Raw genomic sequence first — 14,074 nt, 5'->3', positions numbered from 1 at the left:
AGGAAAACCATTGGTTTATATAAAAATGAAACAGATCATTGAATCAATTCATCAAATGACACAATACTTTAGTCTATCGAATTCGTCTTACTTGTATTAGACAAAAATCAGCCAATCTGTACCAACGTTTTCACTGTCCCTGATTTACAACCGCTGACAAGTGTGTCGAATAAACGTATACATCAATGCATTGAAACATTTAGAAAACATTTTAATAACAAAACAGATAAGGGAAAATTTTGACATATTTTCTAGGTCATGCTTAATTTACACAGCTTTAACCAGAGAGCACAATATTTTTAATAATATTGTTTTTAAATAATCTAAAGCCACTCTAATCACCTTTCGGAATCGCAGAAGCTTCTGTGCCGTTAATTTACACGGTACCAAAATGTACATTTGGTTTACTTCATAAAGAGTAAAATTAAATTATATACTAACATAAGAGCATGACGATCGTACTTTCGTACCATTTGCCGCCATAAATACTAATTTTATTACATCCCAGAGAACCCCTATGTAATTCAATTTTGGTACGGAAAGAAACGTCTGTTATACAAAGTCCTTCTTGCAATTACAGACACGAGCACTCCGTATAGGATTATAAAAATATGCATTTCGCTTACGTTTGCTAGATTCCTCGACGCAGTAAAAGCTGTTTAATATATGAAATAACTAATAAAACAGAAGGAAGCAAAGGATATATTTCTCTAATATTCTCCCACGAGAGCATTTCCTAACATTAGACTTTTTTCTGTCTAAGCCAGTTTATCAAATGGTCGTGGTACATAGCCACAATGGCAACGGCTTTACCATATGCACGCATTTACGCTAACATACAAGTCTATGTCTTCGTCGGGTAATCTGGTTTACCAGGATTATCTAAAAATATATTATGATGTTTGAATATCGGTTGAATTTGATACAAAAGCAGAATTAACTTTGAATATCACAGTTTTTACTGAACACTGGAAATGCGTACTTAAATAGTGGAATGACCACCATGGGTATTAAAAAAGGTGACCATATGACGATTCTACATCCATTTGAAAAAAGCTGAAAGATATAAACTTAAAAGTACATTCAGTGCTCATGTTATACATATGCATCAACGAAGACCTCTTCAATCCCCAACAAGATATAATATTCATCAACAATGTATTGTTGACTCCCACAGAAAAACACAGTCTTCAAAGCATATAAATGCTAAGATGCGTCTTTATTTAATAAATCAATTGTTTCAATGATTATCTGGCCCAAGTCTGAGTATTCTTGTTCTCTGCAAATGCATCAAAATGGAAATGTTTCACGGTTATATATTGGCGTTCACTGAAAAGGGTGCCATTTCTTTCAAATAATGTGAGTTTACTGTGATATTATTTTATATTTAAAAAAAACAACAATAAACTTGTTTTAATATATTTACGTTCCGGTCAGTATGGCTGTAATGTCCAGTATTTGAAGTCAGACATAATAAGTTATTTATATACCTCATATATACGAAGTGTATATGTGATTACTCTTCGTCCGCCTTCGCGTGGATTATGTCCCTTAGCTAACATTTGACATCGATCGAATTCTTATACTACCAGGAGGAATACCGTGAAACAGATAAACGAATTCATTCCTGGGTACCCCTAAATGAACCATAACTATATACAACGAACATCGAATAAGTCCTACACGGAATCTATAATAAGAATCTTCTTACCGCCAGTTCTAAACATCTGGTTAACAATGAAATGTCTATCATTGGTACTGAAAAGATATTAGCATCAATATGGAGTTTCATATGACATATAGTTAGTTCTGAAGAAAAACGGCTTCCATCAGTCATCCCATACGAATGTCATGGCAGCCACTAAAACACATTTTATCACTCTTTAGCTTGAACGACTGGTTGCATGATTATAGGGTTTTCACTAAAGACCTTTTATCATGCATTATTGTTACTAGATGAAAAGGATTTAAGTTGAAACGCCATCATGTCCACAATCGCAGCCAGTTTTAGAATCGTGCTCTCTGTACTTTTCCTGAACGGATGGTTGTTGAGACATGGCGTATTCCATAATGAGGAGTTACATTGTGTAACTCGTTCACGATGAATAAATGGTTGAAATCAAAACTGAAGCAGCAGGGAAGTTTAACAGACCATTTTTCCAAGCAAAATAAACGCTCCTACGCGAACTTTCTCCGTAGAAGGCTCAGAATTCAAAAATAAAGCCTTCCACGATAACTAATTTTCGCGCATTCCAGACTCGATGCATCAGGTGTGTATACCGAGTGTGTCATAAAATATAATATCCGAGGCAGAAATAAACGAGGCGGAATAAATTTTTTGTTTTTGTTGCCACGCGGGGCTGCTTTAGTCCAATTTACGTCACATTAAAATAATATGATTAAAAATAATATGAGTTCGAGTACCGGTACAGTTGGAGAACCGCATTCTGCTAGATTAGCGCGAGAACAATTAGCGGCATTGAAGAAACTTATTCCAGCAAAGGAATTATTTAAGAAAAAAGTTCGTGAGCACGAAGACGCAGAGCAGGGATTTACCGAATTATCATCGAAATTATTAAAGCCAGTTACCGAATCAACCGAGCGAGTCTTGTTTGGTGACGTGAAAGATCCGGATATCAGGAAACGTGGAATTCTTCCCGTGTTAAGAGACATTGAGGAACACACTCGATTAGTGCCAGATCGGCTGGAACAAATTCAACAAGCACAAGCGCAAGCACAAGCACAAGCGCGGCAAGAACGCTGGAAAGAACAATTAGAGCAAGCAAGAGCACAAAAACAAGCGCGGCAGGAACAACTGTTGCAAGAAAAAGAGATAAAAGAAGAAAAAAAGGAAGAAGAGGAAGAAGAAAAAAAAGATCATCTCGAGAAATTGGTTGAAAATTTTACCACTGAAGGTTGGTCCACGATGATAGACGAATTTAAAAAAAATGACAGTATTGAGAAACTTGGAGAATTTGCGGAAGATTCATTCGCCAATAGAGGAATAAATTATTTAACGGAGGAGGGACTAAAAAAAAATACTTCACGAGAAATTTGGTATAAAACGATATATCGGGCCAGATTTGGATTACCCCAGGCGAGGTTGGACGATCCGAATTTTGTTCGATTTCAGGAATTTGCACGTAGAAGAAAAGATAAAAAGGGAAAATCTTTGGAGAGGCCACAATCTTTTGAATTAGGGGCAATACCAAAGATGGAAAAACCAAAAAAAAAAAGAAAAAGAATTAACCAGGGAGGAATTCACATCTCCTTCGAGCCAAATAATTGATCCTGTTATTAATAAACCCGCAGATGAATATCTGAATGAAGAATATATCGATGATATCATGAATAATGATAATAGATTTGATATTGCTTCGAATTATTCTCCATATAATAAAAAAAAATATATAAAGGAGGAATATATTGATTTATTTGGACCAGAAATATGGCCGGCGGTAATTTATTTTGGTAGTTTAGGGAGTCCAATAAATTTGAGTGATCATGAATATTTAAATTTTAGAAGGAAGGTCGAAAATCACAGAAAATTAATGGGGCGATTACCATATTCATCACCAAAACCAAAACCAGGAAGCGGATATACCATTTGTCCTGACAGCGTTGTTAACGATGTATCTCGCCTTGAGGTATTAATAAGAGGAAAGCGAGCCGGAAACAATTCCTCCGAAATAATCAACGAAGCCTCCGATATTTGTCAGCGATTATTTCCCGGCGGTGTTATTAATTCCTACATTTACAAAGAGCTCGTTGACGAACTTATCGATTAAAATAATACACTTGAAATAACATGATAGTTCATAAACATCAACGCAGACCTAAACAGGTCCGCGTAGCTAACTCTCGATTACCAGTATACAAATACATCCACGGCAACGGATTAGGTGACATTATTGGAAGTCTCGTTACAAGGGTAGTCCCTAAAATCGGACCCATGGCCAAACAAATTGCATCAAAGGCAATAGGAAAAATCGGCGAGACTGTCATCTCTGGTGTTGGTAATTTGGCCAGCAAAGGCTTCGATGTTGTCAAAAGCAAAATATCAAATTTAATGCGTAAAAAAAATCAGCCTGTCAAATTACCTAGCACCAGCGAAATGCCCGCTGATGTCAGTAAAGCTATAAACGACGCAGCAAATAAAAAAATAAATGACTTAGCACAGGAAGTTGCAAATACAAGTTTCATATCGGGTAGCGGTCTTCGTTTTAGACGATAATTTTAATAATAAATGTTCGCACAAGTGTCAAATGAGGTATTTGATATGGACGAACCTGTAGGCAGGGACACATCCGTGCGTGATTTCCAGTATTTCTCGTACGACACGGTGACACCAAATGCGACTAATCGCGTTGGAATTCAAGTTCACGATACGACAAGATATTTTCTCCCGTCTGAGGCATATATCGAATTTGCTGGTAAAATTGCGAAAAACGATGGTAGCGCCTATGACGCAGGCTCTAAAGTTGGATTCGTTAACAACGGAATTATGGCATTATTCAAGAGCGCCACTTACATGATCGATGGAAGAGAAATTGAATCAATCACGGGCAACGTTGATATAGCAACGACGATAATAGGCCTAGCTAGATACTCGGATGATTTTACCAGATCAGCTGGTCCTAGCATGATGTTCGCCAAAGATAACTCAGATACCGCTGATCATGTCCAGTATGAAGCCAGGAGACCGAAAAAACATACTGCCGGTGCCGATGACGCCGACGTCGAAAGTGTGATGATAAAAGTAAATACCAATTACAATCTTGGATTTGCCACGCGGAGATCCATGTTGACTGACAATGAACTAAGATTCTCCTGTGCAATTCCGCTATCTCATATTTTTGGATTTTGCAGGCATTTCAGGAAGGTTATCTATGGAGCGAAACATACAATTTCCTTTGTTCGAGACGACACAGGCAATGACAGAGCTATTTGGCGAACAGGAGGCGATCCAGGTAAGGTGTTCCTAACCAAATTTACTTTGTGGATGCCAGCGATAGTTCCATCGATAATTGAGGAAGAAAAATTATTGTCGTTCATGAATCAAGGTGGCAAGTCTGTCATGTCCTGGCTGACAACGACAACCGACTCTATCGACGTTGATATCAACGGAATATTTACCTGGCGAATTGCATCACAACAAGGCGTCTCAGCGCCCAGACATATCTTTGTGGCTCTTCATGCCGCAAATAGATACGATCAAACGCACAGTCACATGATATTCGACAAATTTTCAGCAACAAATGTATCGTTGAGGATAAACGGGCAACAAGAACCATCAGAGGAAATATCGATTGATTTTGCCAACAATTTCACCGCCCGCGTATATCATCGCCTGTTGTGTTTTATGGGTCGCGATCAAAATATCGATACTGGATTACAAATATCACAATTGGATTTTAATAAATTTTATCCTATCTACTATTTTTCCCTGGAACATCTCGATTTGGTAAAACAATCCGTCGTTGATATCCATTTTAAGGCCAAAATTAGCACAGGTGGACCAGCCAGAGCAATCGCGGTAATTCTCAGCGATAGAACAATGATCCTGGAAGGCATCAGTGGCAGAATGAGAGTCATCGACGCGCCTGTCGAGAAAATGTAACAAAATCTAGATTTTCTAAATTTAGATTAAAACGATATTAATATGCCATACGAACACGTCAGCGTAACTCTGACCCCGGGTCAGATAAAAAAACTTCAGTCAGCGACAGCAAAGCGATGCGGTGTGAAATTAACCCTGAAAAATGACCAAATTCAGGGCGGACCTAACAAACTATCACTAACTAAGAATCAACATGGACGTTTTACCAAAGCCAAATCAGCAAATTCCGGTGTTCATGTAAATCTTAGTATAGGTGCCATCAAAGATGTGGTCAAAACAGGCGGATTTTTCCCTCTACTAGCTGCCATTCCGGGATTATTAGCCGCAATTGCTCCGTCGATAGCAACCGGTCTAGCATCAAGCGCGGCTGGATACGCAGGCAAAAAACTACTAGAAAAAATAGGAGGGCGATACGGTAAAAAAAAAGGAAGCGGCCTTTATCTAAGACGCCCCCCGTACGGATCCGGCCTAAGATTAGCACGCCCTATTCAAATTTAGATTTATTCAGCGAAGCAAAGAATAAAAAAATAAAATTTTTCAGAGGCGTATTTATGCGGGATCAACTACCAGAAAAACCAAATTCCACCGAGACGGGAATAATAAATCTCGATTCAAATACCGGTCCTGGCACACATTGGGTCGCCTACGCGATTAATCCTCGCGAAGTTGTTTACTTTGACTCGTACGGACTAGCTCCACCAAAAGAATTTATCGATTACGTGTCAAAGTTAAATATTCCAATTTGGTACTCGACACTTCCGACGCAGACGTTAATGGATCCACCAATATGCGGTCCTGAATCAATTAACGTTCTCGACGCAATTTCAAAATCATCCAGTCCGTATCATAGAATCGTATTTGAATACGCCGCAGATAAGTATCATGGTTGATATTTACGGAAGATTCCTCTACAGGAAGAAGGAAGTAGCCGACGTCGATCTATCAAAGTTCGCCACGAGGGATGATATTAATAATCTTTTGTCGCTGTCAGAAGTAGATCCTGACGAAGTTGCCATTTTTCAGAACAAAGAAGGAAGATTACAAACAAGCAACGTGAAAATAACCGATATAATCAAGCGGGACGAATATAACGGTCGCATTAATCAATTTACTCGCCTGTCAGAATCGGTATCAAAATCCATCGCTGATATCGCCGATCTTGTAGCAAAGTTACCCCTGAAGGCTGATATCGCAGATGTGGAACAAAGAGATAGCGAGCTATCAGCAACGTTGCTTCTGAAGGCCGATAAAACATTACACGACGATCTTCAGGACAGAGTGACAAAAAGACTTAACAGGCTAAATAACGATCTTAAAAAACTCGACGATACCTTAGCTAAATTTAGTAAAAAAATTGAGGAAGATATAAAAACATCCGACGATAATTCATCCGCCGCACACGAGCTAGCAAAGAAAAAAGCTGATCAAGCATCGCACGATGTTCTCAGCGACAAAGTGAGAAAAATCAACGAGGATATTACTAATATTCTCGCCGATATTACCGAAATAAATATCGTGATGAGTCAGAAAAGCGATAAAACATCGCATGACGATCTTGGCGAGAAAACAAAAAAAATCAACGAGGATATTACTAAAATTAACGAGGAAATTAACGTGATACGCCAAATTGCACACCAAAAGACCGATAAAACATCACACGACGATCTCAGCGAAAGCGTGAGAAAAATTAACGAGGATATTACCAAAATCAACGAGGAAATTTCCACGACACGTGATTTGGCGCGTCAAAAGAGAGATATATCATTGTAGGACGGAGAAATTCGAGATTTGAACGTGAAACTTCTTGACGCAACTACGAAAATTAACGATATTAGCACAAAAATATCGTTAGCGAATCTTGAAAAATTAAATCGTATTAATATACCATCCGAGGTAGAAACAGGAAAAATTCCCTGTTATGTACCATTTGTGTTAAAAACACAAAAAGGTACGTGGACACCCGAAGGTAACACATTTAGATTTACTTCGTCGATTATTGGTGTGTATCGAATATATGTTATCTCCCCGGTGGAATTCAAGGTAAAAACTAGTATTCGTGATTTCCATGAATTTCATCCCGGATTTTTGATTATTCCGATGTACGAAGAATACACGGAAACATTCATACTAGAACCACCAGATAGAACCTTAATGACATCAATTGAATATCTTGTAATTTTCGAATATTTATCCGGAGTACACGCAATTGGTTAGATAACCTAATCAATAAATGACCGCATCGGATTACCGATACAATCAGGCGCGTTCGTGGCAGGATTCGTTAAAAAAACTCCTCGACGAGTATCAGGTAAAAATAAGAAAATATCAGCGTAGATTAGTTGCCATCGATGTTGCCGTGTACGCGGTAAGCGCAGTAATCGCCGGCGCAGGTATAATCTTATCCGCGGTAACAACAATCGCGCCGATCGTAGCAACGATAATAATATCATCGACAACGACAATCGCGGGTATTCTTAATATTATCGCAAAAAAAATATCCTCATGCACAAATGAAAAATTATTCCTGTACACGAGCAAACTATCCCAGGTCAACGAGGCGTATTCGAAATTATCATCGCTGCTTTCTGAGAGTCTCAACGACGGAGTTATATCTGATTTCGAATTTTCCAAGATGATAAATATCTATTCTGAGATTGAACAAATAAATATCAATAATGTCCGAACTAACTCAGATCGTGACAAACACAACACCGCCGATAACAACGCTGATATCGGCAAGCTCAACCAGGCCAGAATTTAGTATCGATTTTCCAATACCAATTAGCGTTAAAGAAATTGCGCTGTCACAGTTACGTGTCTATAACAGCTGGCCCAATATTAGATCGAAATCATTCGGTAGATTATCATCGAACAATTCGCTTGTTTTTGCCAATAAAAACCGTCCCGATGGAACTCCCGATTGGATCGTCGTTGGCATACCAACAGGCAGTTACGAAATTGAGCAAATCGACAAGGAACTTACTGGTAGAATATCGAATATAACTGGCGATGATAAGCCAGGAATAAAAATATCCGCGCACGAACCAACGCTGTCATCGATAATCGAAGTAAAATCGCCATATGTCGTCGATATTTACCAGTCATCGATTAGGACAGTTCTAGGTTGGCCCGAAATCGCACCTCCGGTAAAACCAGAAAAATCTGATTTTATTATTCCAGGTTGACACGAAGAAGCTCCTCCAGAGCAACCGGAACCAAAAAAATCTGATTTTATCACCGATGAAGGATGGTACGGAGATATCAGACACAAGCCTCTAATCCACAGCGCCATCAATCTCATGAATAGCCACAAATTTGACTTGGTAATGTTCGCTTTTACTTTCAGGGACAAAAGAATTCTCTCGTGGTTGCCTCTTCCCAAAATCCCCCCCGGTGTCGAAATCTTCGACGCTACCAACATTAACAGGATAATAGCCCCCATAGACGGTATCTTGATAAGAAGAACCATCGACGAATTTAATCAAGAACATAAATTACAATTAAATTTACTGCGGGAATCCTTTCATGAATGTATCTTAAATAAATCAGGCTCATGCAGCGAAATTATCGAACGTGTGAAGATTTTAAATCAACTCGCGAATGATATTGAATATTATCACGGTATGTTCATTCGTGCGATAATTGATGATATATCAATTGCCGATTACGTTCTTCCTATTAGCAGCTTCAAGTTGATCAAAAATTCAGGAGAAAAACAAAAATTCATGACAGTATTCGGATTAACCGAGGAAACGCTACCAAATTTCAAATTTCCTGATTATGACGTTGATGAAATGAGAAAATCCGTCACTGATACCATCGATGATTTATTTCCGAAATTACATGCCGCGTGGACTAAAAATATACAATCAGAATCAATTCTCAAACACAATAATGATCCAACCGGGCAGGGACGACATATCTCGCCGGGTATCGTTAATATAACGGAGGTTATCGCGATTAATCTTCACGCGGATGTCGTCGAAGGTAGCTACAACGTAGATTCGTCTACGTCAGAACAGGCACAGCAGGGATTCATTTTATATTCGTTTTCACCTAGCGCATCTCCGGGATATTTGATAATAAAAGAACCCGTGAATCCGTTTTATCTGCGATGTCACAATCGATTATTGTCGAAAATCAATTTCAAACTGACGGATCAGAATGAAAATTTACTTGATATACGCGGGGAAATACTTAGTATAAATTTACTGGTGAGATCGTGATCTGTCCACCAGAGAAAAATAACAAAAAAAAAAATAAATAAAAATCGAGGAAAAATAATATTTTTTTTACAAATACGCGATTTTGACTACCAACTACCCCGTAAAAAATAAGAAAAAATTGATATTTATTTTACAAAATACAAGAAAAATACACAAATTACTTGATTTTGACGGGGTAGTTGGTAGTCAAAATGAAGAAAATTTAACTTTGTCAAATTATTTTTATTTTTCATAATAAATATTTATTTATTAAGAATATTATTTTTACTGAAGATTTTTTTTTACTAAAATCAAAGAAAAACACAAATTACTTGTTTTTGACGGGGTAGTTGGTAGTCAAAATCAAAGAAAAACACACAAATTACTTAATTTTGACGGGGTAGTTGGTAGTGAAAATGAAGAAAATTGAACAATTTCGTTGTTATTTAGCAAAAAAAATAAATCTTCAGTAAAAATAATATTCTTAATAAATAAAATTTATTTGTGAAAAATAAAAATAATTTGACAAAGTTGGAAATTACTGATTTTGACGGGGTAGTTGGTAGTCAAAATGAAGAAAAATGTACATTTTTCTTGTATTTTGTAAAATAAAATATCAATTTTTCTTGTTTCTGACGGGGTAGTTGGTAGTCAAAATCAAGAAAATTGAGTAATTTCGTTATTTTTTAAGAATCTTGAGAATCTTCGATTCTAATTTTACTTTCATCTACTAGCTTTTTTAGCTGCCTGACGCGCGAACTAGTAATTTTTCTTGATTCATATTTGTCGGATAAACTCGATCTAACTTTTTCTACCAGCGTCGATAATTTAACAAAATCCTCGATTTGATCATCGCTGACAGACGCAAACGATTGATACATCGCAATTTGGATTTTCTTTATGAATTTGTATTCGGATGGCAGCGTGTATCTATATTCGAGTTTTCCTTGGACGATAGTTTCAAATTCGGACCGGATTTTATCTGCGTCCAAATCAGAAGGCAAATTTATATTTTTATTTTTCAAATCCTCGATGGCTTCGATGATGTTGTTTACGTTTTCCTCGTTCATTATACAAATTTGTAGTATTTAATTAAATTTAAAAAATCTTGAGATTTTTAATCTGATATTATCGGAATATAACAAAATTCGATCCACACGCCGAATTTGTAGGAAAATGCTGCGTTGGTTATTTTTTGTTACACACCGTACCGAGGCAGAATTAATACTAAAATACCTTGCAGCGGCCCTCATCGATGTGAACACAATTTCTTCGTTTGTTTCTTTGTTTATCGATTTGACTGCCTTAGCTGGTCGTCCGCCGCCGGGATTACCGGATTTGATATTTTCACTTTGTGTCACCACTCGAAGATTGGATAGTTTGTTGTTAAGTTTATTTCCGTCAATGTGGTCAATAACAAGGCCAATTTTGATTGGTCCGTGAAAACACTCGTATACGAACCTGTGACTGAGATAACCTATACGTCTTCCTTTTTTACCTTCGCCGAAGTTACACATCAAATAACCCGAATTACAAACATTACCAATATGTTTCTTTGTTCTAATATTCCTAGCGATACCATCGGACGACGCCTCGTATCCAATAATCGTGGGATGAGTTTTAAACTCGTGTGTCATTGTTGATTTGAGAATAGTTGATTCCAGAATCGCTGATTTTTTATTCATATAGAAATATCTATTTGTCTAAATCGTTATTTGCTCTGAATCGATTAATATAATCTTCTTCGCAGGTTATCACGGACGAGGATTTTTTTTCGTGATATCGCCTTAGTTCCCGATAATTCTTTCCTCCACACGCCAGACACAATCGAGTTTTTCCTCGCGTGCCAACTTGACAAACTAAGCACCGCTGTGGCCCTTTACTACCACGCCGAATCGCATGTATGTGAGCACCGCAATAATCACCTCTGCAAGATTTGTCACAGAAATGTGTTGAACCGATTAATAGCCATTTGCATTGATTCATATTATTTAAACATTTGTCTAAAATATAATCAATGGATGCATTTGATCTTGATGAGGCAGAATATATTATTCCTGAGGTTGACCGAGCCAAGAAAGAATTTTTCGACGATGGAGCAGTTCACACTTGGTCGACCTGGAAAACAAATTCCATCGATGCCACGATGAATTTGGAGCGAGCTAAGAAAATAATCGAGCATATAAAGATCGAACACCCCGAAGAGCGATTTATCTTTGGAATAAAATTTATCGCTCAAATGCCTGACGATACTTGGATTATTCGCGATAAACGAGATCCAGTGCGTGGCGGTAAGAAAAATGTTATTCTCGAGAAAAATTCCAAACCAGGATAGTTATTGGGAATCGATGGCCCTTATTATGCTAGATCGTATCCATCTAGCGCTGTTGTTTATGGAATTTATCGGCTAAATAACAATCCGGATATAAAAAACCTACCTGCGATGAAAGAATCACCGATGATAAATTGCGTGGCTGAGCGCGTAATCGAACACATGAAAAACGCTCGACGTGGACCTGGTTTGACACAATTGAGGTTGGATAAAATTAACGCGTAGGCTAGGACCGTCGCTGATGGTGCATCGGTGGACGACGTGGCTGCGTTGAGTAAAAAACTAAAATTTCCTATCACGGTGAAAACGTTATCGGGGGAAACATTATACTCGTCGCCGTATAGATCCCGAGGAGCGCCAATCGAGATTATCGATCATAACTCCCATGCGTGGTCGCATTCGGTAATGATATTTCCGCGGGATCGTATAGTTAAATTTTATCCTGTGGAATTTTCTACGGAATTTTCTGCGGAGAATAATAATTCCGATGACATGTTCAGATTTATTAAAAAATTAAGCGCATCTGATCCAATATCGATATGGTTATTCTCGAGCGAGGAAAGATACGATCAATTTATCCTGCCATGTGTCGACATTTACAGGAACGAAATATTACACGAATCGATGAAAAAACTCGCGGTGAAATATTCGTCGAATCCCGATCAATTACTAACGAATTGCTTCACAATTTCGTCTGTGGCCGCTCATGCCGCTAGAGAGAAAAACTCATGGAAGCCTACAAGGAACGAATATCTTGCTGATATTCAACTTAGCTGTATCGAATATGGCCATGGCGGACTGTGGAATACCAGGTACGATTTCGAGGACATGATTTCCGTTGACATGAGCGCGTGTTATCCTGGAAGTTTTCTCGGATATGGCGATTGTGCAGATTATTTTGCTAAATTCGGCCATCCTACCAGCGAGATGACAAGGGTAGCAATTAACGGACCGTTGCCTAATTTTGTCATGACAGGATTCGCTTGTGTCACGTCGTTTGAATTTGCTGAAAATTTGCATAAAATTTGCTATATTTGGTTTGGCAGGCATTTCTCCCAGCGTCGTTGGGTCCCTACGGTGTTATTGAGATATATGCTAGATTCATCGATGTTAGTGTCGTTGACGGTGAGTGAGGCAATTATATCGTATAGGAAACAGACCGATGTGTGGTTGCCGACGGATTGTGATAACGCGAAAGATATCGGAAGAAAGATAATCGGTAAATTTACTCAGGGTGGATCCGTTGATCATAAACATCGACACGCTAGATTGTTTATCAATGACGCTGAGATGGATTTTATAATCGCCGATACGGTATCACGAGGAATATTTTGTAACAGAGAGAATATTATCATTGATGGAGCAAAGTTAGGTACCGTGATTAGCTATCTTGATAGAGAATCAGCGCAATATACGCATTTGCGATCGTCGATGCTCGCCTATGTGAGTATAAATTTGCTCTCGATGATAAACAAATTTTCCGATATTGCGGTATGAGTCGCGACGGATTCGTTCTATCGTTCTATATCGATAAAAAATACCAAGATAGGTTGGAAAATTTAATCACCGACGGTAGCTCATGGGGAACTTGGAGAATAAAAAACGAAGATATTTTAGATTATTGCGAAGACGCCGATGTTGAAGATTGCGATGAATTTCACCGAGGTAGATTTGGAGAATCTTCGATTCTAGATTTTTCCAAAGCCGCATCTGCGTTCGACCCAATTTCGCGCAGTAAATTCGTTTACCTAGATGGACCTGGCGGTAGCGGTAAAACAACGCGAGTAATAAATTTATTTGCAAATTCTGACATGATCGTGTTGACTCCGACACACAGATTAGCGCGAGAAATAAGGCAGCGCGGTGTTAATTCTTGCACGTACCATAGCTATTTCAAGTACAGCGGTGGATCATGGG

The sequence above is a fragment of the Sinohyriopsis cumingii genome, chromosome 15 (genome assembly GCF_028554795.1).
Source record: "Sinohyriopsis cumingii isolate HCF-2022 chromosome 15, ASM2855479v2, whole genome shotgun sequence".
In the NCBI taxonomy this organism is placed as follows: domain Eukaryota; kingdom Metazoa; phylum Mollusca; class Bivalvia; order Unionida; family Unionidae; genus Sinohyriopsis; species Sinohyriopsis cumingii.
Note: the sequence above shows the minus strand (reverse complement) of the source record.